The 24,889-nt window shown below is 55.7% G+C and overlaps 1 long non-coding RNA gene across 1 annotated transcript; it reads left to right on the top strand.

Annotated features, from left to right (window-relative positions):
* Positions 1–1,223: 1,223 nt before the first annotated feature.
* Positions 1,224–6,303, top strand: LOC116666921. Its single transcript, XR_004323725.1, has 4 exons — positions 1,224–1,357; positions 2,190–2,263; positions 2,627–3,130; positions 3,359–6,303. It is a non-coding gene; the product is annotated as an uncharacterized LOC116666921 (long non-coding RNA).
* Positions 6,304–24,889: the final 18,586 nt, after the last annotated feature.

Here is a 24,889-nt window from a genome sequence, read left to right as displayed (position 1 = left end):
AGGTTGGCTCGGCCACCAGGACTGTGGGGCCAACTCCTACTCTCTCCTTGGTGCTCACGAGGTCAGGACCTAGCGACTCTGGACTCAGGGCGTCAAGGTCTCAGAATGCAAACAGGCGAACGCACAGTGGCCAGCATCTCATTTGTCACCTGTCCAGCCCTCGCCCTGTCAGAGGGAGGCTGTGGCTACAACACAATTTCTAGGTCATTCCCTGAGGCCATGACTGAACTCCCAGGGAGTTAGGGGACCCTTTCCCAATAGGTCGGCCGTGGAGTGTTTTGTGGGGAGCAGAGGGGGGCTATTTTTACAGCAGACTAGACAGGCCCCCCTGTCTCTTTGTGGGCCTCCCGCCTGCTCTGTCCTCCTCTCCTGTCCCCTTCTCCATCTCTTCTTCTTCCCTCCTCACTAGAACCCGTGTCCTGACTTAGCATCCCCTAATTGGTACCGTCTGGAAGACTCCATCAGAGCTGGATGAAATTAAACCTTCTCCTGCAGTGACACATTTGTGATTTTTAAAAAGGGTTATTTTCTATTAATTAACAAAGAACACATAGTTCTGTGGCCATGGGGGGGAGGGGTGGAGAAGACGAGGGGTTGATGGCACAGCAATCAGGGACGACCGTAGCGGTTTCTGGGGCCGGGGAAGCCCACCGGGGAGGGCTGTGCCGGTTCTGTGCTGTGACCCTTGGTAACTGGGGGCGTGTCTCCTTCCTCCTCCGGAGGCACTTCCCGCTAAGTGGGCTACACTCCATGGTAGTCCGTCCTCCTCGCTACTGTCGTTGCACAGCGGGCCCTTTGGAGACTGAGATCCCAGATGGCTGCGGAAGTGTTATCCGATGTCCCGACACAGCCCCTGGTTCGTAGATGGAGGACCCGCCCAAGTGGGTCCTTGATTCCCGGCAGGGACAGCTGTGGAGGCTGCACCGGGTCCAGAGGTGCGTTTGCCCTGCATGGCCTGTGTTAGAGCCAGTCCCTAACACATATAACCTGCTTTGTCAACTCAGAGGGTAGGGTTGGAAAAGGACCTGTATAACCAAGAGATGGTGAGGAGCGTTCAGGGGGCTCACTCACCCCTGGGCTGCTTCCCCCTAGACCGGGCGGTGGAGGGACGAGGCGGCTTAAGTGCAGTCACGGCTGATGGAAGTCCTCTCTCTGAGTAACTTAACTTGGTCACGACGCGTGCTCACAGGGCTGCTCCTCTGCAGGGCCGGTCAAGAGTCTGCGTAACTGAGGACAGGCACTGTCTTCTCCACATACACCCAGCGCCAAGAACAGTGCCATGTACACGGCCAACAATGACGACCAAAGGTCGGCCAGCAGACGGGCGGATGCGGAACCAGTGCATCGACTTCTCAAGGTCATTCACGCACACCACAGCTATGTTCTGACAGTAGGTCCAGTCAAGACATGTGTTTATTTTCATCAGATTGGAAAATACCCGTATAGAAGGTTGGTAAAGCACGTACCCACACAGTCAGTGTGAAGGATAGAGATGGCGGCGTCAACAGTAATGAGCGTTTCCATGATGCACTCGTGTCGGTGGCCGTCACGACAGTCCTGCAAGGTCACTCATGGTGTCAGACCTGTTTTGCAAGTGAAGACAGTTACATTCAAGAAATTAAGTGGCTTGTCCAAGGCCACAGAGCCAACACGCAGTGGGGCTGGTCCTTCACACAATCTGCATTTGTTCAAACTCCAGTTCTCTGCAAGGCACTGTGCAGAGCACCCAGGGGATATGGAAATGATGATGGAGCTCAACTTCTTTCTGCCCTCTCCCTCCTCCTCACAGGTTCCTCTACAGTCCCCAGGAATGGACTCAAGGCCCCTGACCAGACAGGTCACCCACAAAGAACAGATTTCCTTTTTTAAATAAAAAAAAATTTGTTGAAGTATAGTCAATTTACAACATTGTGTTAGTTTCAGGTGTATAGCAAAGTGATTCAGTTACACATACATACTCTTTTTCAGATTCTTTTCCATTATAGTTTATTATAAGATATTGAATATAGTTCCCTGTGCTCTACAGAAGGTCCTTATTGTTCAGCTAGTTTATATATGGTAGTGTGTATCTGGGAATCCCAAACTTCTAATTTATTCCTACCCTCCTCCCTTTGGTAACCTAAGATTATTTTCTATGTCTGTGAATCTGTTTCTGTTTTGTAAATAAGCTCATTTGTGCCATTTTTTAGATTCCACAAATAAGCACTATATGCTACGTGTCTTGCTCTGTCCGACCTCCTTCACTTAGTGGGAGCATCTCTAGGTAAGGATGCGTCTCTTCACTGGCCCCTCTGATCCCTGGGGCACCCCTCTGGGTACTGGCAGGTCTGGTCCAGCTGCTGCATCCGACCTCCCAGAGGGGCCTGTGCGGTGGGGATGGTCATGTACCGGTTCCTCCTGTTCTCACGGAGGCCTCCCGGGGGCCGGTGGGGGCCCAGGTCCACGTCCAGGTCTGGTTCCGGCGGTGCCGTGGATTTAAGTGCGGTGGAAATCTCTCCCCAACCTACACTGCAGACTGTATTTTATAAGAAATCTTTTTGTTCTTTGCAATATTTATTATTTAGTCATTCTCACTGGACGATTGGAGCTTTCGGCTCTAATTTACTTTTCTTCTTGACTTCTTTAGCGGGAGCAAGCTGACTAGAGAAATGCCCTCTTGTCTATTGAGTTAATGAAACTGTCTGCTCATGAGTTAGAACCCCAGCTCCTCGAAGGAAGGGTCCTGTTCGTCATCTTTGTCCCTGATACGCACTCCCCAGGGACCCCCAATGCACGTCTGTGGGTGAGCTTGGTGCTCTGGACGCCGAAGCAAACAGCTAGGGCTGTGCCAACAGCCCATCTTCAGAAGGGCCGCCCAACGGCCACGCTGCTGTCCAGGCGGTTCCTGCATCAGGGAGGCCTCGAGGGCCAGCGTCTGCAGTTGGAATGGTCCTCTCATCCCTGCGGTTCCCCGGGTCACAGCTTGGCCCGGCTCCAGTGTAGCTGTCAAGGGCGCGCCTGGGCAGCTAGGCCAGCGTGAGTTAAAATCGCAGCTCTGCTCCCAACCTTGGGAAACCCACACAGTCTCTGAGCTCAGCACCCTCGTCTGCGAAGTGGGGCGACTGTGTCATCCCCACGAGGTGGTGTGAAGGTGAGCGGGCAGTGCCTGGTGTCCCTGCGGTTGTGGTGGGAGTTACTGCCCGGCACGGAGCAGGCTGAGAAGGGAGGAGGCAGGAAGCCGCTGAGCTTCCAAAAAGACTCCCCCCGCCCGCCGCCGGCCACCATCTCTCACAGGGTGGAGGTGGGGGCAGGGTCCACGGGGACCTGTCCCTCTGCATGACTATTTATGTCACTTCCACTTCCTCTGCCCCCTCTACAGTGACTCCTGGATATGAGGACGAATGTGCCTGAGCTGAGAATTGAGGACTCACTGGCCTTTGCTTCAGGAAGATCTCATTTGGAGGCTGAGCACTGATGCTGGAAGGAGGCGCACATGCAGGCTCGGCTCAGCGGGGCCCCCCCAGGTAGCTGGGCCTCTGCTGCCCTGTTGTACTTGGACTGGAGGACCCCAGCCGACTGAGAGTTAGAGATGACACCATGGACCTGAGAGCTGGCTCCAGAGAGAGCCTGGCGAGGGGCTGGTGGCTGAGTCTGTGCACAGCCGTGTGTAATTACACTCTTGCTTCAGTAACCATAATGCTGTATTTTTTCTATGGAAAAGGCCATAGACCAACAATGGTAATAATAACTCTGCTTGTTCGACAAACAGAGGAGGACAGTGTGCTTTTCTGTTCGGAGTTTTGTGGTGTAAACACTGCCATCCTTGCTTCTCCTGTCACCTAACTCTGACTGCAGTAACACTGTTCTCTCGGTGTCTCATCAACCACCCCTCACTCCCCAGGCCAGCCACGGGGCCTGCTGCGGTGCACCGAGAGCCCGGATTCGAGGAGGGGGGGGATGTTTTATGACCAGGTTGAAAATGTTGTTGCTGCAGCTATAAATTAAGAAGTGAAATTGCTCCCATACTGGGTGTCGGTGTCCTACGCATGGCTGAAGCATTCGTCTGAAATGCACTCCTCAGCCGGTGCAGCGGCTCCCCTCTCTGGACCACGTGGAGGGCCGCTCAGAATGAGGGAGCCAGGGCCCGGCCCTGGACCTGGAGCCTGAAGAAGATGGCGAATGGGCAGGAAACGGATGTGAGTGGTGTCTTCACAGAGGATGGAGTTGCTGGCTTCTGGGTGCCTTGTGGATGCCCCCGGGTGGGAAGAGGGGTCAGCGTTTCTGGAACTGTGGTGCTCTGGGCATCCAACTCAGGACACCAGCTCAGCCCCCAGGGGTCCTGGGCCAGTGTGGTTCTGGAGCCCTGAGCCCATTTCCAGCCCACTGTCCACAGCCAAGCTGTCTGATTGCTTTTCGGGCTGACCTTCAACATGCATAAAATCTCACTTTTCCTGAGCTTCCACCCCTGCCATCAACTTAGCCCTGATTTAGAAGCAGGCGCTCATAAGTAGCAGGAAGCTGCCTTCCTAAGGAATCTAGAGAGTGAGTCCTTTTGGAAAATCAACTATTCTTTCCAAGGGCTCACGGCTAGCCAGCAGCCAGGTAAGGGCATCAGCCCTGGAGAGCATCTTCTGCGTCAGGTCGGGTTCGCCCGCGTCCAGGTGGGGAGCTGGTTAGTCACGTAATTCGTCAAACTCTGGGTAAACCATTCTGTCCTGCAGAAAAGCTTGGTTGCACCTTCCACACCTCCCTCAAAAGGCAGCTTCAAGTGAAATAATAATGAATCGGGGTGCTTGGAACCCCCTTGCTCAGCCTCTGGGCTGGAGACCGAGTGGCCCTGGGAGTGGGAGGAGGTTTGTTTTGGTTTTGGCTACAGCAAAAGTCCCCTCCCCTGTCTGGATCATCCCAGTGGGGCGCCAGTGTGCTGAACATTCCAGGCATGGCTGCGTCTCCTGGAAGGCTGAGTCCTTGCCTGGGACACCAGCACCTCGCTGCCTCTCGGAGTGAGCGCTGGCTGTCTCTGCAGATGCCTTTTGGAGTCCGTCCTTGGTGAAGCCTTTCTGGATGTCTTGAGGCTCTGTCTTCTGCGCCTGCTGCCACCTACTTCTCTCAGAGCCCTGAACATCTGATCAGCTGCGTGGCCACCTCCATCCCTGGAAAGGGGTTTCCGGAAAAGCAAGAGCATGTCTGTCTTGTTCCCCAGTCTGTCCTCACAGCCTGACTCCCAGCAGTACAACGTTAATTACAGTAGTTTATTATATTAGTAACGTATTCGAACTGGCATCTCTCAATCATAGAAGTGTCAGACACTGTGCTAAGAATTTTATGCCCAGTTCTTCATTTATCCCCACCCCCTACTTCATAACTTCAGTGTCCCGATGTCCCCATCATCTTTCTTCTTATGGTGAGGAAGTCAGAATCTATACCGAGGAGGCTCAGAACCTGTACCGAGGAGGAAGCAGAGCGAGAAGGGGATGGAGCTGGAGTCTGAACCCTGGCAGGCTGGCTGTCAGCCACGTGTGACTGAAATCAGTGAGCCCCCAGTAGGTGTGGGGGACCTGTGAGCACAGGAACGAGCTGACAGAAGGATGCTATCAGCCAGGAATGCAGCAAATGGGGATGCACTCTGGGGCCCCCATGGCCCAAAACCCAGCAAAACTGCCTTGCCTGGTAGGGCTTTCTGAGGGCCAGAGTGGGCAGCTGGCCACCTGTCCTTCTGTGTTATTTAATGGGGAGCACTGTCACTGCAGCCCCGGTGAATCTGGAGGAGACTCGAAGGCCAGCATGCTGCTCGTTCTGTGAGAGCCCAACTCACCAGAGCCCTGGGTACCCCAGGGACAGCACCCAAGTCTCAACATCCCTGCGTCCCCTCACGATGACCGCCCACCGGTGCCCCCAGCCAGGCCGCAGCGAGCTTTCCAAATGGGCTGGCTAATCGGCCCGCATCTATTATCATTAGTGCCTCTGCGCACGCAGGTACAGGAGGGGCTGCCAGGCGCCGGCTGCGGCTCGCTGAGCCAGGGGCCACGCTCCACTGCAAATGAGGATGAGGAACACCTGCTCCAGGGCTCGCAGGCCGCCGTAGCCATCCTTCACATCTCATGCAACACTTGTTCTGTCGGAGCGCGGGGCTGGCACGGGCGGGAGCAGCCTTCTGCCAGCTCGGCCCGCGCCCTCTTCCCTCCCTGTGGTCCTTTGCTCGAGTTCAGCTCTGAATGGCTTTTCAAAGGAGCCTTTTAAAAATGTATTCGTTTCATATTAGCCATTCAGTCGTTATGTTAAGAGTTTAAAAATGAAGATTTTAAAAAGAAAAATACCTGCCTCAAAAATAAACTTTTTTGGCAACAAAGACGGAGCCTTGACATACTGATTGTCTAGTGATTGTATCCATCCCCCATCACAGTGTTAGGAACGTGTTTTCCCAGGATTTGGGGGAAAGGACCCACAGTTGACGGCTGTGGGCGGGCCAGGAATCTCTTTCTGGGCGTGCACGATGTCTCTGTATCTTCGGGGAGGCTCACGTTTTCTAGACAAAGGCCAGCATCCTGAGCATCCTTGGCAGCCACTGACCTCACCCACCATCAATTCCATCACCAGGGAGCCCTTTGAGTTTCCTTGGCCTGTTTCTGCCCATCTGTGCAGAAACCTCAAAACCACACACACACAAACACACACACACACACACACACACACACACACATACACACACATCTATTTTTTTTCTGCTAGTTTAAGAGTCTTTGTGCCTTTGTGCCTGTGATCCAAAAATCCCCAAGCTCCTGTCAAGTTTATTATTGCTCACCTGGATTCTTACCTTGGCCCTGGCTGGCATCTGGGGACTGGGGCCCTTTCTGACAGCTCTGAAAATAGTCCCTTGGTTTCCGCAAAAATCTTGTGGAGGGAAGGAGGCCAGCTCCCCTCTGAAGAAGGTAAGACTTTGGGACCCAGAAAGACAGAACATGCAGGTCCAAGGGAACCAATCTCCCATGGCTGAAGCCACTGTTTACCCTTTCCGCCTCCAGAGACACCTCAGGGGGGAGCCACCCACCCCCACCTTCATCGCCCTGTGATGACCCTCTCCTGCCTGGCTGTCTCCCAGCAGGCAGAGGCACCTGCCTGCCCAGGGCTGTCTCTTGGGCATCTCTGTCCGCTTCCCCTTAATCCCCAAACACACTGCACCCTCTTGGAGATCAGGACCCTAACTTACAGCCTGGGCTTCTCAGCCCCCTTTCACAGGCACACTCAGGGGCTCGGTGGTGGCAAACACAGTGCTGACACGGGGACTTCGGGTCTGGCAGAGGACTGAGCCCAGGTTCGGGTGTCAGCAGACCTCAGCTGACTTGCAGTTTTGATGTTATTTTCCTGGCTGTGTTTTCTCAGGTGAGTTACCTGCCCTCTCTGGGTTTGGTTTCTCCACTTGTAAATGGAGATACTGATGCCTTCCTCTTAAGGACATTGTGAAGATCTAACAGGTCAGAGAAGCAAAGGGCACGGTAAACACTCAATAAACAGGAGCTTCTATTCCTATAGAGGTGAGCTGCCTCTTGCTGCCTCTGCTCATTAGATCTGTATCAAGAAACAAGCTGACATCAGTCATTTACACTTTAGCATAAATTTAAGAGGAAGCATATCTTGAATGGGAATTTGAAGCCTGAGATTGCTCTAGCTGAGAATACAAGATTGTTTTGTCTTGTGGAGGGGAGAAGCTTCCTAGGCATAGGGGTTCCTGGGGGTGGGGGTAGGGGTCACACCCCACCACTCAGGCTAGGGTTTGAATGAACTGCAAGAGATTGCCCGAGGAGTAAATGGAAACTTGAAGACGCCTGGGGGTGATGACAGGGGACTTTCAGGAAGGGTTTCAGAGGTGAGGGGTCTTTAAGGGAGAGTTTCCACTGTCCTCCCTGTCCGTCCAGTGGCTCCAGGCTTTCTTCTGACACCCCCATGCCCAGTTCTCCATGGGTTTCCCTCCCTTCTGTCCCCAGTGTTGTCTGTCCCAATTAGCTCCATAATTTAGTTCCCATTTCCTGTTCTGACATGGAAAAGATCAGATTCACTCTGTGAGTAAAATTCTGTAACTTTTTGAAAATGACCTGGTAAATATTTGGATGACGGCAGTGGTCCTGACTGTGAGCGTGGGGGCCCCTGGGGTGGGTGTGCACGTGTGTGTGGGCTCGAGAAAGAAATGTGAAGGCTCCAGCGATGTCTTCCCACCAATGACTGAAGCCTTTCTCTGACTTTTCAGGCATATTGTCCAGTATTTAAAGAAAGAGCATGTTCCCGTCACTGTCCTTGGCTGTACCGCTTTGTGAGTAGGTCACCTTTTCCCTCTGTCCTCGTCACCGTATCAGGAGCTGGGTGCTTGCTTGGGGAAGCAGCGATCGGAGGAGGCTGCAAGGTTACAGGCGACAGTCTTGTCCTAAGGTAAAGAGTGAGACATCAGGAGGTTTTTCCCCGAGACGTGTGCTCACCTTTAGCCCCAAGCTCCGTGTGGAGACAAGCAAGGTAAAAGGCAAAGAGAACTTTGATTCCACCAAAAACCTTTGGATATTTAGCGGTGTGGCTTGTTCTTGGAAGTCTTGACTTGGTCAGGAAGAGCCCAGCTTCTCCTAGTGTCCCGGAGAGAGGGTGACACGCAGACCGCGCTCTGCTTGTGCATCTGGGGAGCAAATCATCATGCGTGGCCTGCTCCTCCAGCAGAAACGGGGAGCCTCCCTCCCGCGGAGCTCCGTGCCCGTTTCTAGAGGCCGTTGGGGGAGATGGGCTGACACAGCGCAGGAGCGGCTGGAAACTTCCGGGCCTTTGCCAGTCAAGGCCAAACCTGAGTGGTTCTCTGCCGTGGTCAGCGGTCCCCCGGACCTGTGTGTGGGACCCACCTGCCTGCTGTGAGGATTTGAGTGGCCTTCCCAGGCTGTGTTCATAGGACAAGGCCACTGGGTCCCATCAGTGGGTGTGTGGTGACTCAAACTCCACTCTGGCTTTCGTGTGTTGGCGATTGAAGCCACTGAATTTTTGTTCAGACACAGGATTTTGTCTTTTAGTATCCGTTCTACTAGTTAGTGTTTTCCCGCTGCACCATCTTGTTGTCGGGTGTGTGTGCATGTGTGTGTGTGTGTGCGTGTGCACGTGCATGTGGGCAGTGAGGATTCCTAAAGTGGTCGTAAGAAAATGCAGCCCCTTTGTAAAGACGCCAAGGGAAATGAGCTCCCTCTCGGCCCACAGAGCTCCCCTCCTGCCTCGGCCTGCGGTGCGTCCAGCCTGGGCCGCTGTCCTCCGCCTGGTCCTGCAGGGTCTCGTGTCGCTGAAGACGTACAGGCGGGGGAGGAGTCAGCATGAATCCCACCTTGAAGACGACAACACAGAACCGCAGAGGCAGGATCTAGCCCAAGACCCGAGTCTCCCCACCTTCCGCACAGACGACATGGGAGCTTCTTGACCCCCAGCAGCAGTGGCCTTTGACGTCATCTCACTGGAGCCAGCCTGATGACGAGACCCCGGACCTGCCTGGCCGTGGAGCCCCCTCCTCTCGCCCAGCCAGGACTCCACGCGGGGGGCAGGTCCACACTCCCCTCCTCGGAGGATGAGCACACGATCGCAGCAGTGATCATGGCCATTTACTCACTGTGCTCCGAGCGCTGCGTACCACTGTCTGCTTTGATCCCCGCCACGGTCTGGTAAGGTGGCTTCATCTGCACTCCCACTTGACAGATCAGTAAACCGAGGCACGTGAGGAGCAGGGGCTTGCCTGAGGTGGCACAGCAGTGTGTCACAGCCAGGACTGGAACCCTGGCAGACTGGTTCCAGGCCCCACTCTCACTATCGGGCTGGGCTGTCCCCACAGGAGGGAGCCCAGGGTGTCAGCAGTTACCTCCCAGGCTGCCCTGTTTCAGATGCATTTTCATTTAATGCGACATCTCCTCTCCTTTGAAAACACATGTTTCTAAAGCCATGGTTTGGAAACAGTGAAGAATCCCCTGCTCTTTGGAAGCCAAAATCCTTCAGCCGAGCAAATCACCAAGTGAATAGTCCCAACACTGCAAGGAAGGCCATGGGGCAGGTGGCCTGAGCGCAGTAGACGGGGCCGCCGGGCACCGTCGTCACACCCCCTGCCCCAGCCTGAGAGGCTCTCTTCCTGGAAGTCTGCCTCCTGTCACCACCCCCGCCACCCCCTTTCTCCAGCCCGGTTTCTTACTCTACCAGAATCTAAGACAAAAAGGAAGGTGACACAGGAAGCTGGAAACAGGCTTGCTCCTTACTCCCCTAAGCGTTTCCACAGAGGGGGCTTTGCAGGCTGTCTGGTACACACTGGACTTTCTGAGGGTTTCTTTTCCCAAAAGAGTTGTGGGGAGAGAGAGGAGGAGTTGGGAGGGTCGGGAGGGCAAGGCGGGGGCTCCAGGTCCCGCAGCAATCTGACTGCACTTAACCCGGCGTTTCTGCCCTGGCCTGGGAGCTGGGGGCATGCGGGCCCTTTGTCTAGCTGGCAGCTCCTCCCAGAGCCCCCGGGAGCCCTCTGGCCGGTCCAGGGGGCGCAGGCCGCCGGGCTTCGCGTTTCTCAGTCGCTGATGCTCAGCATCGCCTCCCCTGAGATGCGCGTCGTTGACAAGCCGGCTCCGCTGCGCGTATGGGGATTAATGTCCCCAGCGTGGAGGGTTGGTGCAGTGTGCAAAGGCCAGTATTAATCGACAAATTAAAGCCAATGAAAACCTGGGCAGGTGAGAGGAAGTCTCTGAGCTTGATCAAAAACACACTCCTGTTTCAGGTCTAAATAACGGGCCACGGGCACATCTGTAAATTATACAGGAAGCCTCCTGCAACAACTGATTCAGCCTGACAGCGTTACTGGAGTGTATGAAAATGAGTATTAAAGATGTGATCTGTAGGCTTCCTTCCAGGAATTCCAATCTGGTTTCAATAAAATGGGAACACTGATTGGAAGTGAAGTTGCCTTCCGGTTTTGCCTTTGGCTATTACGTGCTCATTCGTGAAATGACTGGATTCCACAACTACTTTTAATATTCACCTTTTGAGTTCATCTCCAGCACTGGACACATTGGAATGATTAAAAGAGCACCGGGTCCCCATGCCGGGTGCTGTCTAATGTAAAACAGCCCAGGTGCTGAAGACAAGTGAGACCTTTTGGTAAGTCCATTCTTTCTTTGCTTAAAGTTGCTTTGTGGGAGCACCGAGGGTGGAATATTAATAGTAAAAAAAAAAAAAAAAAAAAAAAAAAAAAATTAAATAAAATAATGCTCCTTGAGTAGATGCCTGGGGGGAAAGATGAAAGCTTGGTGCTAGGCAGAGCTTGTACTTTTGGTGGGATTGCTCTGGTTTCCTTGGTTTCTGAGCTTTTTGCTTGGATCCTGGGTTTGCGACTGGGGGAACAGTGCGGCCTGAGCTCTGCTCCCTTCCCCCCTGGGGCCCTCCACCGGAGGTCAGCCATGTGCTCTGAGCCGGCCTCGGGCTGGGATCCCACAGCAGGGGTGGGATTGTGCGAGCCTAGCGTTCTCTCTCCACCTCTCCCCTGCGACCCAGGCCATCAGGGCACATTCTCAAGAGGGCACCCCAGGATTAAGGAACTCAGAGGGCCACCAAAAAGGGGAAAGTTAATAGGTTGGTTCTTCCAACACCTACCCCCAACCAAGCACCCTCTCCCTTCGCTCTAACCACTGGGCTAAGGGGCCACTGATAACTCTGACTTCTCTGAAGCTGACTACACAAGGTAGGTGAGCTCTTTCATTCCCTTTTTGCTCCAGAGTTCCCTCAGCCTTTGATGGCAGGGAGGAAATAGTCAGGGGTGCCTCACACCGCCTCCCTTAATGTTTGCTTTTTTAAATCCAAGTTGTTATGAGATTTTTTCAGTGGGGAAAAATGGACCTGAACCCTTGGGAGACTGGGCACCGCTGGGAGCTCTGAATTCATTTGGAAGTGTTTTTGTGGGATTGCAAATGTTGCCTTTTTCATATGCAAAATTCACGTTTAATTTTCTCTGATCTTCTTGAAAATCTTAAAAAAACAGTTTTCATGCATTTAATTTGGGGTGAAATTTAGTTGTGTTTGCTGCTTCTCATTCAAGGATGACTCAGTTGTCTGTGTTTTGGTCTCAGTTGTCTAAGGACGTGAAAGGCGCACTTACCTGTTAGTATGTCTGCGGTAAACGCCATTTCTTGACACAAAGGACAAGGTACGCTCCTGTGTTGGGATTAAAGACGTGTTCTTGGTCATCAGCTGTCCTCTCTCGAGCGAACCAAAAAGTTATGTGCATGGATGGTAGCAGAAATGTCTGCCCTTGTAGGAAGTCATCATGCTGATGACCAGCCAGCTAGATGGAGCCTGGGACCACATTTACAGCCCGTCCCCCAAGCACTCTTTCAAATTTAAGACTGTGTGGTCATCATTCCTAATGTGGTGGTAATGATGGTGGTAAGGGTGCAATACCGCTGTTACTAGCCACATGTGGCTCTTTAAATTTAAAAATAAAAATCGAATTAAATAAAAAATGCAGTTCCTCAGTCACAGTGGCCACATTTCAAGTGTTCAGTAGGTGGTGGTGACAACTGTATTGGAGAGCTCGTGTATACGCCCTTCCCATCATCACAGAAGGTTCTGTTAGGGTTAGAGCTTATCCTGATCCTAAAGGAGTCACGAAGAAGACAGGCTGTCCTTCCAGGTCACATTCGGTTGAAAGTCTGTCGTGTGAGAGGGGACCTAGGAGCTGCTGGCAAACTTTGATGAAAATGGAAATTTCCCATGTGGCACCCAAGACTAACTCCGACCCAGAGCAGTGTGAGGATGAACTTTGTTAATGATGGTTCTGCCAGAGTCCCGGTGACAGCCAGGAACAGGACGGAGTTCTGAATGGCCGCAATATCCCAGGAGCGCAAGTGCTCAAGTCGCTGATGTTCATGACACAGGAGAAATGTTTCTCATTTTCTGCAACGTTATTTTTTATTTAGTAACTCTTAGGTGTCTTGTGTCTAGGGAACCGTCCCTCTGCAGGTTCTGAGCACCCTCGTGTCAAGGCTGGGAGACGGGTCCCTGGCTCACCCTTGACAACACTCCATCCTTGCACTCAGCCAGAGAATGCTTTATTTCCAGTGGTCAACACTTTCAAGAAACAGCTCGTGCTGAGAGATTCTTTTTTTACACCCTGTCGCGGACACCCTGCTTTTCCTTCAAAGGCCAACAAGCTTGATGAGAGTCTACGCAATGGCTTTCTCTGTGGTTCAAGTATCTGGGGACCTCTCTTCTCTGGTCACCTGCCTGGAGGAGGTTCACTGTTCGTGCATGTCCAGCCCAGTTTAGCCAACTGCCTGGCAAAGCGATGGAGCCGTGAGTGCCATCTCCTGGGATGTGCCATCCTCGTGGGATGTGCCATCCTCATGGTCTGTGGTACCGTCCAGGAGAGTGGGGTTCTGAGGCGAGGGTGGAAACAACCTGAGAAGATCTGAGTTGAGCCTTGCTGATCAATTGTTTTGTTAGCTAACAGTGAGCACCTGCTATGTTCCGGAATTATGCTAAGACCCTCTTTATGTTGGTGTCTTCCAGCTGCTGCAAGAAGCCTTGGCGTGAGCACTGCCGTCTCCACCTTGCAGATAAGGAAGTCGGCGCTGCGTGTTAAGTAGCTGGTTCTAGGTTGCCCAGGACAAGAGCCGCTGACCTCAAACCCGGAGCCGAGTCTCCTTAACATCAAAGCCAGGCTCCGGGCAACAGGGGCACGCCCTCTTGAATGATGGGTAGGGCTGCCTGGGGAATCCCAAGAGGACTAGGCTCTCCTGGACTTGGGATGGGTGGTGGAGACCATTCAAGGTCTGAGCCTGGGGCCCCAGGGCAGCAGTAGGATTCCACTGAGCTTGCTTTGAAATTGGAGCCAGCAACCTTGGGCCCACCTTGGTACAAAAAGAGGGGATGCTTCTCCCTGGGTTGGAGAGCCAGTCTTTGTAGCCAAGCCCACGTGCCCTGAGACAGCCTCTGGGACCCTGCTACCCAGTCCCCTTGACAAATGAGCCACCAGAGGTCAGCCAGGGCCCGTGCCCCTAAAGTCACACAAGAGCTAGAAGTGACACCCTGGTGTTCTGCCTGGGCTCTGCCTGGGAGCCCACGGGATGCCCAGCCCCAGGGCCAAGACACCGTGCTTCTCTTCGCCTGCAGCGAGCCCCTCAGGTCCTGCTGGGGTTCCCCTGGGAGCCAGCACCTGCCAGCGCAGACATGCCAGCGGACTTTTCTCTGTAGAGCAGAAGTCTGAGTGCCTGCCCACCCGCTGGACGCATCACTCAGGATAGGGAGTGGCAGGGGCGGGGCAGGGGCGGGGCAGGGTTACGCCTGAATGTGCTGGATGGGGGTTTGACTTGTAGTCACCCGGAACTGGGGGAGATTTCCGAGTGCTCTGAGCCTGGATCACCCGGTGGCAGGCTCTGCACATGCTTGGGGGCTTTGCTTTACCCTCAGGAAAACCCAGAGACAAAGCCCCGGGGCAGCTCGGGTAAGCTGGGTCGTGCTTCCCTGTAGCTGCGTTCGACTTGCAGGTGGAGAGAAGGATGGTCAGAGCCTGCTTGTGCCTCTGAGTTGTGAATCCAGCCCTTGTACTTGGAGAATACAGAAATCAAACGACTGTTGACTAGCTAGAGAAATCGCAGTTATAAGGCAAGTATCTCCTGCACCCCCCCACCACCCAGGGCTGGAGACTTCACTGCCGCCTCTCCCAAATCAGCGCAGGCTCACCCACATGCATCAACGTGGCCCACACCTGGCCCTCCTCTGACCACACCCTGGTCACGTGGTCTCCTCACTGTTCGTCTGCTTCCTCCACAGGACCGTGAGCATCTTCAGGGCAGGGGCTGCATCTGGCTTGCTCCTCCTTCTACTTTCAGTGCCTGGAAGGGGCCCTGTGCACAGGGCTCCCTGTCTCTGGCGAGCGTGTGGAAGGCCAGGCCTCGCCGTCACCTGCGCGGCCCTGCGGGGCGAGGACCCTGCACGGGATCCATGCCCCAGGCCCTCGGGGGCCCTGTGCTCGTCCATCCTGTTCCTCAGACGTGGCTCCCAGGTTGGACGAGGGCCCGATGGCCGCCCCCTGGACCCAGCCCCAGCTGGCTCTTTCTCTCCTTGCAGACCCAAAGGCCCCCTCCCCATTTCTTCGAAAGAGCCTCCTCTTTTCTCTCCAGATCGCTCCAGCTCTTCTTGGAGATGCCGGTGCAGGAGAACAAGAAATGCTGGACCAGGCAGCCGCCCGCCTCCACGCAGGGCCCGCCACCTCCCAGCTGCTCGAGTCTCTGGATGCCGGAGACGGGGGCTTCTGGGGGTGACAGTCTCTTCTCCAAAATCTTCATCCACAGTAAACACGGCTAACTACCAACTCGTAAAACATATCAGCTGGGTTTATTACTTTAAACCGTCTTTCCAATTGTTCTATAAAATAAAGGCAGATGCCACTTTAAGATCTTATTATTGTCAAGGGCCGGCTTCTCCAGCAGCACCTGCTTAGCAGCAGTCTGCTTGTTTATGGCTCCTTTTTTTTATAGGTGACAGTTTAAGGTGGCTCTTCTCTGGTTACAAAGAGCTCTTCCTAAAGGAGCAGACGCCACACGCACAGTAGGTGGGCTCCGGCTCATGCTCGGCGCCGAGGCCGGGTCGCCGTTTCACCTGGGTTTTGAGTTGACAGCCTCGCCACACACGTCAGGCTCTGCCAAATGCTCCGCCATTAATTTATGATTTAAAGTAATTAACTTTTGCTGATTAAAGTAATTATTTCAAGTGCATTGCACTCGGGCCCAAATGATGCGCACAGCCCCCTCTCCAGTTTGAGCTAGCAGCACGCCAAGTGCTTAAAAGCTGCACCGGGGACGGCGAGGGGCCTCTGCCCGTCTTGCGGCTCCGCCGTGTTTATGACTGACTTGCACTAACTGCTCATTTGAATGCCGGCTTCTGGCAGAACGTTGACGCAGTGTGAAACCTTCATCCGGTAAACAAGACAAGCTTCAGCCTGGCGACACCGATGACAGTGGAAGCTGTTTAAATGAATCTTGCCTCCAGCCTTCCAGAGGTATCATGTTTTTGCACTCTCTTGCTTACCCAGATTGGTCCCTTAAACAGCATACAGCTTCATCTGGCCTCAGCCGAGAGTGCGGAAAATGTGGGCCCCGGGAATCCAGCCCCGTGCCCCGAAAGTCACCAGCTGCCTGTCATGGACCCCCGTTGGCCCTCGGGGCCCAGACAGGGCAGGGCTGGCAGGTTGCTGTGCAGGGGGGCCTGCTCAGTCTGGGGAAGCTTCCAGGAGCTGATGGAGAGAGATAGAGTGAGGTCTGAGGGAGGGAGAGCTCTCCCCGCCATTTCACATCCGGTACCGTCTCTCCCTCGCGTGGCATCGCCTGCCAGTGGGTCAGGGAATCCACCGCGTGGTGCTTTCCAGCCAGGGAGGCTGCTGCGGGCAAGAACAGAGGAGCCCTGAGTTGGCGTCTCAAGGCCAGAAAACCCTTCCAAACCCCAGCCTCCCTTCCTTTTCACCGGAGGTGTGGGCCAAAGCCCAGCATCCCCGCGCCGAGCAGGCTGGGGATGTGGGCTTAGCGCTGCTCATCGAGACACGAGTGGGTGGGCCCCCAGGCTGAAGTCAGGCCCAGGAATCCTTCCTCTACCGGAAAATCCTGCAAAAACAGTCATCACAACTGCTCCCACCGCTCGTGTCCCTGCTGTGTGCTGGGCACCAAGCCTCGCACTGCAGAGATGGCCTCCGGGAGACTTTGCAGCAATGCGAGGAGGTGTGTCACATCGCACACCTTCCAGCTGAGGCACCCGGGGTTCAGAGTGGTGAGTGACATTCCCAAGGTCACTTAGCCAGTGGACCTGCAGCTCAGAGCCAGGTCCTCCCGCTTCCAAATTTCCAGAAACATTGCATCTGCTTCATCTCCTTTTGCAAAAATATTCAGGGAGCCGCAGTGGCCTGTTTGAGAGCCCCCCACCCCCGGCAAGGAAGGACCACACTGGCTTTTGAGAAGAGCCATAGCCCTTCAGGGCCCCGGAGCCTCCCCACCTGGGAGAGCCAAGATGAGGGGCCGGTCCCCCAATGCCTTGACTTTGGAAAAGACCGACATTCAGGAGGAGGCGTTCATGCTCCCACTCACTGCTATTTGGTGGGGGGACACTTTCGGGGCTTAACTTGCATTTTTATTTTTTCTCTTAGTAATTATCCCAATACCCTGGGCTTTCAGTGAAACCGCAAGGAAATCTAATTTTGTATGTAATTAAGTGCCTGATGGGCAGCGAGCCCCAGCAAACGATATTTCAGCTTAACACTGTTGAACAAACATCGCCGACAAACGGCAGTGCCAGAACCATCATCTGTGTCTTGGCACCCTCGCCACCACGCGATGGCTGGGGTCGTAAATAACCCACTTCGCTTTCGGGGTGAGTTAAGTGCTCTTAAAGGGTTCGAGTGAAAGCCCATCAAAGGGAAACACTCTGTCTTCCATCCAGGAGTCGGGGCCGGGCCAAGCCGGGCGGGCAGATGCTCTGTCCTGCTTGGCGCAGGGCTGCAAGGGCGACACTCCACTCACTGCCCTCGCGAGTGTCAGCGCAGGTGCCAAATGGCAGAGTCTGGAATGCGAGCAGCCAGGAGAGGGCCGAGCCGATGGGGCCGCTGCAGCGGAGGCCCGGGGAGGCCGGGGGAGGAGGCTCCCACCGCTCGGCCTGTGCAGCCAGCAGACGGCGGTGCGGTCCCTGCCCCGACCGGGATTTTCCAGAGTCCAGAGAATTGCTGGAACTGAGGAACTAGCACCAGAGGGAAACTAGGAGCCTTTGAAGGAGGACAGTGGCAGGAGGGCAGCCCAGCCGTGTGGTTCCTCAGCATAACATCTGGAGAATTCCACGTTCGCACAGCCAGTGGTGGGTGGCTAGCTAGAGCAGTCGGGGCGGTGGGCTAGCGCAGTTCAGAACATTTCTTTTCCTTCCTCTTGTTTATTTCAGATAAAAGGAATGAACACAAAACTTCAAGAAAATATGATTCACAGCCCAGTGTGGCCAGGCCTCTCAGGTTATTCCTCTTGTTCTGGTTTTTCTAGAAAACTCCAGGCTTAGTAGCCGTACCTGCCCAGGTTCAAATCCCAGCCCGGTCACTTGTCAACCGAGTGACTTGGGCCAGTCAGTTCATTCTCCACGCCTCCAAGTTTCCTCCACTGCAAAAGGGGCAGAAAAAAACCGATGTGCGCTCTGGAAGCGCGGTGATACGAGCTGAGTTACAGTCTGAGCCCAGGAAACAGCAGCGGCTGCCGAAGGTGTGGCCTTGCTGCGACTGTCCTCATCACTGCAGACCCCAGCAGCAGGCTGCGTGGCCCGGCTGCAGGGGCTGAGCTCTGGGCCTGGCCCGGGGGCGGCGCCACAGCCCCGGGGCGTAGGAAGAAGGGCGCAGAATGAAGCAGCAGCACCCGTGTCCGCCGGGCGGCGTGAACGGGGCAGCGCCAGTGGGTGAGCCCGCAGCAGGGAGGCCCTGGGGCCGGCGGTGAGCCACACCCAGCTCCCAGTTACATTTTACAAAACTCCATTCCTTCCTGATCGTGAAGATCTGTTCAGTCAGCGTAACTGCGTGCGCCTGCTCTGGGCCAGGCCCTGGCGTGGCTGCTGGGATACACCACGAACCAGACCACGACAGACAGGCAGAAACAGAGGCAGGGCCCTCTCTGAGCGGACATTTGGAAAATACGGAAGAGAGCAAACAGGATAGTGAAGGCCTGTGTTGCCCTGGCACCCAGAGGCATTCCAGTTCAGGGGTCCGTACGTGCGTCTGGACACAGAGCCATCTCCCGCTAGCTCCCCTGGACCTGAAGGACTGGAAAAACACACACTGCATAATCTTCAAAAGCATCACATTGGCAGGGGCAGCTTACCCCACTGTGTGTGTGTGTCACAGGTAGCGGAGCCTGCGGAACTGGCTGTAGGAGCCTAAACAATAGCCCTGAAGACATCATCCTAATTCTGGAACAGGAGCGTTCGCTTACAGAGCAGAGAGTTTGTAGACGTGATTAGATTAAGAATCTCCAGATGGGGAGATTAACCTGGATTATGCAAGTGGGCCCTAAATGCCACCACAAATATCCTTACTAGAGGGGGGCAGAGGGAGATGTGACAGGGACAGAGGAGGAGGCCATGGGAATATGGAGGAAGACATGAGTGATGTGGCCACAAGCCAAGGAATGCCGGCCACCACCAGGAGCAAGAGGGGGCAAGGAACAGACCCCTTCTCCCGCCTCCCAAAAACCACAGCCCTGCCAACACCTTGACTTCAGCCCAGTGAAGCTGATTTCAGACTTGTATCCCCCAGACTGGAAGAGGACATCCTTCAGCTGGGGATGAGGGTCAGCGGGACCTGCGGAAAGCGGCCTCTGCCTTCGGGTTCACTTATGTCCTGTCTGGCTTTGCTGCATCATTTTCCTGAAAGGAGACATTTGGTGGCGTCTTACGGAGACGGGGACTGGGGAGTGCCATCCTTCTCTGTGGCCCGCCCTTCAGTTTCTGAACTCGCCGGGGGGAAGCATAACCCAGGACCCTCCCTCCACCGCGGGGACAGAGTTGCACAGCCACAGACAGCCTGGGGTTTGGAGCTGGACCATCCGAGCCCAGATCAGGGCTCTGCTGCCCTCTCCCTTGATGTGCCCCCGGGAACATTGAAGCTTTCTGAATCCAAGTTGGGTGCAAAATGGAGTTTGAAAAAGTAGGACCTGCCCCACAGGTGCACGGCCTGACTGGACGCCCCGAGCAGGCCCAGGCCTGGCCGGCGTGTGGAACCCGACACCTGAGCATGGCTGGTGTAACTGGGATTCCCCGCGCAGGGCCGGGTCCCTTATTATCCACACTGGTCTTGTAAAGGCCACATGAGGGCAGGCCCTGGGGATCAGCAGGGAGAGGGCACAGGGCTCCACTGGTCCCCCAGACCAGCCTGACAGCTTGTTCTCTCTGCCTGGGACCTGCAGGCGGCAAAAGCCATTAGGAACAATTTGTTGTCGCCAGGCAGGCCTGCTCCCCTCAACAGTTATCAATGAGCTTGTCAACCCAAGGCCTAACCTCCTTTGTTCTTCTCATCTGTTCTCCCCTCGGAGGCGTCTCCGAGCCCCTGGCCTTCTCCCAGGGCCTGCGGCCGGCTGCTGTACACCTGGTTGGCTGGAGGCTGGGCCCGGGGGTCTGGGCGTGGCGGGGAGACAGCAGCGAGCTGCCTGGGCCGCCTGGCTCCCCGAGCTTGTCCCCGTCAGGATGTCAGATGACAGTTACCACGGCTGCAGCTGGTACAGCAGCCGGTGGCAGGGGCGGGGCGCGGGCTGTGTGCCTGCGTGCGCTCGGCCCTTCCCGGGGGGGCACACGGCCCCCCTCCGCGGGGCTGCAGCTGGAAGGAGGCTGGGCTGGCTGGCTCTGGCACACACCCGCGGCAGAGAGCAGGCGTCGTGGGACCATCGCCCTGCAAGAGCGCCTCCTGCAAACGCGGGGTGGAGAGGGGTGCCTGTGTGTCGGTGCTGAGCACCGACCCTCCAGAGCTGTCCAGACCTGACTAAACCACAATCACCAAAGAACTCAGGATCAGACCCCATGTCTGACTGCTCTCGGGACCAGGCTGACCGGCTAACAGACGTGGAGGGAGACGCAGTCAGCCGAGTAGCAGAGCAGCAGGCATCCAGGCAGCAGCCCAGACTCAGTCAGCTCGGGCGCCATCACCAAGTACTGCAGACGGGGGCTTAAACAGCAAACTGGTGCATCGCACGGCTCTGGAGGCTGCACATCCAAGGGCAAGGCGCCAGCAAAGCAGGTTTCACTCCGAGGCCTCTTCTCTTGGCTTGTAGGTGGCACTGTGTGCATGGGGGAGAGAGACAGAGAGAAGGACATGGAGATGGTGACCGATATACAGAGATGGAGATGGAGACAGAGACAGAGATGGAGACAATGGAGATGGAGATGATGGAGATGGAGACAGAGATGGAAATGGAGATGATGGAGACAGAGATGAGGGAGATGGAGAGAGAGACAGAGATAAAGATGGAGAAGGAGAGAGATCCATCTATAGAGAGAGAGCTGGTGTCTCTCACAAGTGCACTGATTCAGCATTCTGGGGCTCCACCCTCATGATCTCGTCTAACCCAGATCAACTACCAAAGGCCCCACCTCCCATACCATCTCTTCCAGGGTTAGGGCTTCAACGTATGAGGGGAGGGGAGGGCTGGGCACGGGTCCCTAGGATAAATCAGTGGCCCAAAAGGGAAGTGAGGGCTTCCCAAGCTGCCTCTCCTGTGGAAGAAACACCGGGGAGTGGAATCTGTCCTGGATTCAGGACAGAGTGGAAGAGTCTCCAGGTGAAAACCACTCCCGTTCTTCCAGCTCCGACTAAGCAAACGTGGAGCTGACCATCTGGGGACAGAAAGCTGGGATGGGGGTTCGCTGTTGAAGAACCCAGGACAGAAGCCCCTTGGGCGTCGCAGGGTGTCACCGAGGGTGGGGTGCAAGTGCGGGACCTGCAGGCCCGAGGAGAGGCTAAATGTCCAGGTCCCGTGTGACCCAGAGGCAAGCCAAGGTCGGGGGGATAGTGGGGACGTTTCCAGGGCGCTTCTTGGTGACAGAGCACTGTCCTTCACTGAAGGCTCCCAAGTGCCTGTTACCGTGTCCAGGTGGGGACGCTGAGCTCAGCGGAGAGAGGTGAGTGGTCCTGACATCCCTGAGGGAGGGGCTCGGCCCTGTGTCCTCTCTGCAGGAGCTTCACTTTGGCCTTGGTGACTCCCGGTTGCAAATCCTGGCTCTCTCTGTCCCACAAGCAAGGCCCGCTGTCACAGTCCACCCGGGGCCCCCGTAACAGACACCAGAGCCCAGGGGCTCTGACGGCACGTGTTTCTCTCAGTTCGGGAGGCTGGGAGACCCACGTCAGGGCGCCAGCCACATGGGTGTCTGGTGAGGGCCCCTTCCTGGCTGGGGGCGGCCCCCCTCCGGCTGTGTCCACATGCGGAGCGCAGGGAGAGGAAGCACGCTGTCCCGCTCTTCATGTAAGAACACCCATCCCGGCGTGACGGTTCCACCTTGGTGACCTGATCACCTCCCAAAGGTGTCCCCTCCACTTACCACAACACTGGGGCTTCGATTTAAATACATGAATTTGGTGGGGAGGGGACAAAGATACTCCGTCTACAGCACCAGCTTTTTAAAAACTACCATATTTCTGAAGCCCACATGGTAACAGGTGCTCGGAGCCCGTCTCCAAGCACCGCTGGGTCCTCCTGAGACCACAGGCCTGGGCTGGGCTGGTGCTCGGGCTCCTGGCGGATGGGGCTCAGGTGGGGCTTGGTCCTGCCGTTCAGGGATGACTGGGCCATGGACGGGCACTAAGATCTCCCAACACTGCAGGGAGGTGACTGTGACCAGTGTGACCCCTGGGGTTGAAAGAGGGTGACCAGCAGGGATACTGTGCAGGTCTCCCTCCTCCTCCCCAGGTTCAGGGCATCCAGGAATGGTGGTGGCAGCATCTCTCATCATACGCCTTATCCCTGCCCCGTGTTCTTCCTGCTCCCAACTCCCTAGGATGCGCTGGGACTGGAGGGGCTTCTGCAGTGGGGGAGGGGCTGTGCCCTCAGGAGGTGGGGGTGGGCAGGTGGCCTCCCCCACGGAACTCCTCCTCTGCTCCATAGCTATTGCCGTATCCAGGGTCTCAGGCTCCCCTGGCAAGGCCCGAGCTCCTCAGGGACAGACCACGTCCCCCTGCAGCCCTGGCCTGGGGAAATCCCGTCAAATGGTCTGGGCTCAGGCTGGGCAGTTAAGCTAGATTCAGGCACCTCTGTGTCCAACCCGGCAGCCTTATGGCCACAGTCTAAACCGTTTCCTAAGAAGTGGGCTTTTCTGGCATCTCCCATGTGAGCCAGCGCCCGAGGACAGCCTCAGAGCCTGCCGGCCTCCACGCACAGGGAGGGAGGACTCAACGACCCAGAGGTGGTGAGCGCCCAGTTCGCTCTGAAAGGGACTCTGCCTCCTGAGGTTCGTCTCTCTCCCGATTTCTGGAACCCCTGGTCCCCTCGGAATAGTGGCCGGCCCCTTAGGACAGATGGCGCTGCCGGGCTTCCTGGCAGCAACGGGGTGGGCGGGCTGGGGGGTCTGCAGGGGGCAGCTGCGGGCCTACTCTCTCCCCTTTCCTCTCTCCTTCCTGACAAAGACCATTACGCTAATTCTGGCCACTGGTGGGGCAGCCTCTGCAAAGTGACTGTGAGCGACGTCCAGCCGTCGAATCCTGGGGCAGGTCCTCTGATCACCTGTGTACACCACAGCGCCCGCTGCAGACCCTGAGCCTCCGTGGGTCCGCCTGGAGGGCAGGTCCCGAGCCAGGTGCCTGCGTGCGAGTCACTAGAGCTGCTCTGAAGGACCCTGCTGCTCTCTGTGGCCTTACCTGCTGGCCCTTTGGATCAAGGACAGGACAGGGCGGGACGGGGTAGGTGGAGGGGGGTGGTTGACACAGAGGAAAGAGATGTGCACATGGCCCCCTGCCATCGCATCCTTTGTGTGATCCTGTGGGCGGCCTGCACGTGTGTGCGCACAAACACGGACGTGCACACGTGACCCTCCATCACGTGTTCCTGGACAAAGTCCCCGTGCCCAGTCCTGAAGGAGGCAGAATGCCAAGCGCCCCATGTTAACTTCCTACAGCTGCCATAACAAAATATCGCAGACTGCATGGCTGAAAAAACCAGAAATTTATTCCCTGCAGTTCTAGAGGTCAGAAGTCAGAAAGCAAGGTGTTGGGAGGGCCGGGCTCCCTCTGAAGGCTCAGGGGCAATCTTTCCTTGTATCTTCCGGCTTCTGGGGTCCCCAGGTGTTCCTTGCTGGTTTTCGGCTTGTAGAAACATCACTCCAATCTCTGTCTCCACCCTTAGACTGCAGGCTCCTCTCTGTGTGTGTTGGGGTCCAAGTTTCCCTCTTTTTATAAGGACGCTGGTCATTGGATTTAGGACCCACACTAAATCAGTTTGACTTCTTCTGCATCTGATTACATTTGCAAAGACACTATTTCCAAGTAAAGTCACATACACATGAATTTTGGGGGGACACCAACCAGTCCAGAGCCTGCTGGTCCTGTGTCTCTGGAGCATCTCGACTTTATCTCAGTGGCTCATGGAGTGGTTGTTCTGCTCTCCATGTCCTGTGGCCGTCAGGTGATGCCCAGCCCCATGGTGACCTTGCCAGCCTGGCTGTACCCTCTCCAGTGCCCCTGGCTGGGACCTGGCAAAGTAAAGGCCAGGTTCCTAGTGGGAGGCAGACTGCAAGGGAGACGCCGAAGCCTGGGGGATGGCAGAGGGGAGAGAGATTCCTGTTTCGGTTTCCAAAGACTCTGGGGAGGATGGACGCATTGCCTCCACCCCAACCCAGCACACTGCCCATGGTCCTCAAAGCACACAGGCCCCCGTGACCGTCATTTCACCTGACATCATTGCTGCTCAGGTGATCTAACCTAAGCTTGCAAAGAGCCCCTTTCTTCTCTTTGGTGAGTTTCCCAGTGGAGGTGCCCGGGCGTCTGTCAGCAGTCACTCTTGGCTTCAGGATGACGGCTGCAAAACGAAAGCTAAAAGCTCTTTGCCCTGGAAATGGCCATTCACCCATCTCTCTGAGCCAAACCTCACTGAATGTGTCCATCGTCCCATAGCTGTGTCTGGAAGGAACACCCCTCACCCAGGGGCAGGTGATCAGGGAGCTCAAGCCGGGAGTCCCAAGGCTCTGTAGCAGCCTCTCTCGGCCACAAGCTGGGCCTTTGAGAAATGATGAAAGACTTGGGGGCCTCAGGAGTGGTCCCAGTGGGCGGCGTCTTCAGCAATGCTGGGTGGGGGGCAGATACCACACAGGTGGGAGTGGAGTGCATGCTATCGGGGGGCAGCTCCAGATCAAGGATTCCCAGCCAGTGGGCCGACTGCTCTGTGCCCTG

This window comes from Camelus ferus, chromosome 11, assembly GCF_009834535.1.
Source record: "Camelus ferus isolate YT-003-E chromosome 11, BCGSAC_Cfer_1.0, whole genome shotgun sequence".
Classification (NCBI taxonomy): domain Eukaryota; kingdom Metazoa; phylum Chordata; class Mammalia; order Artiodactyla; family Camelidae; genus Camelus; species Camelus ferus.
The sequence above is the reverse complement of the archived record's forward strand: the minus strand, read 5'-3'. Positions and strand labels throughout refer to the sequence as shown.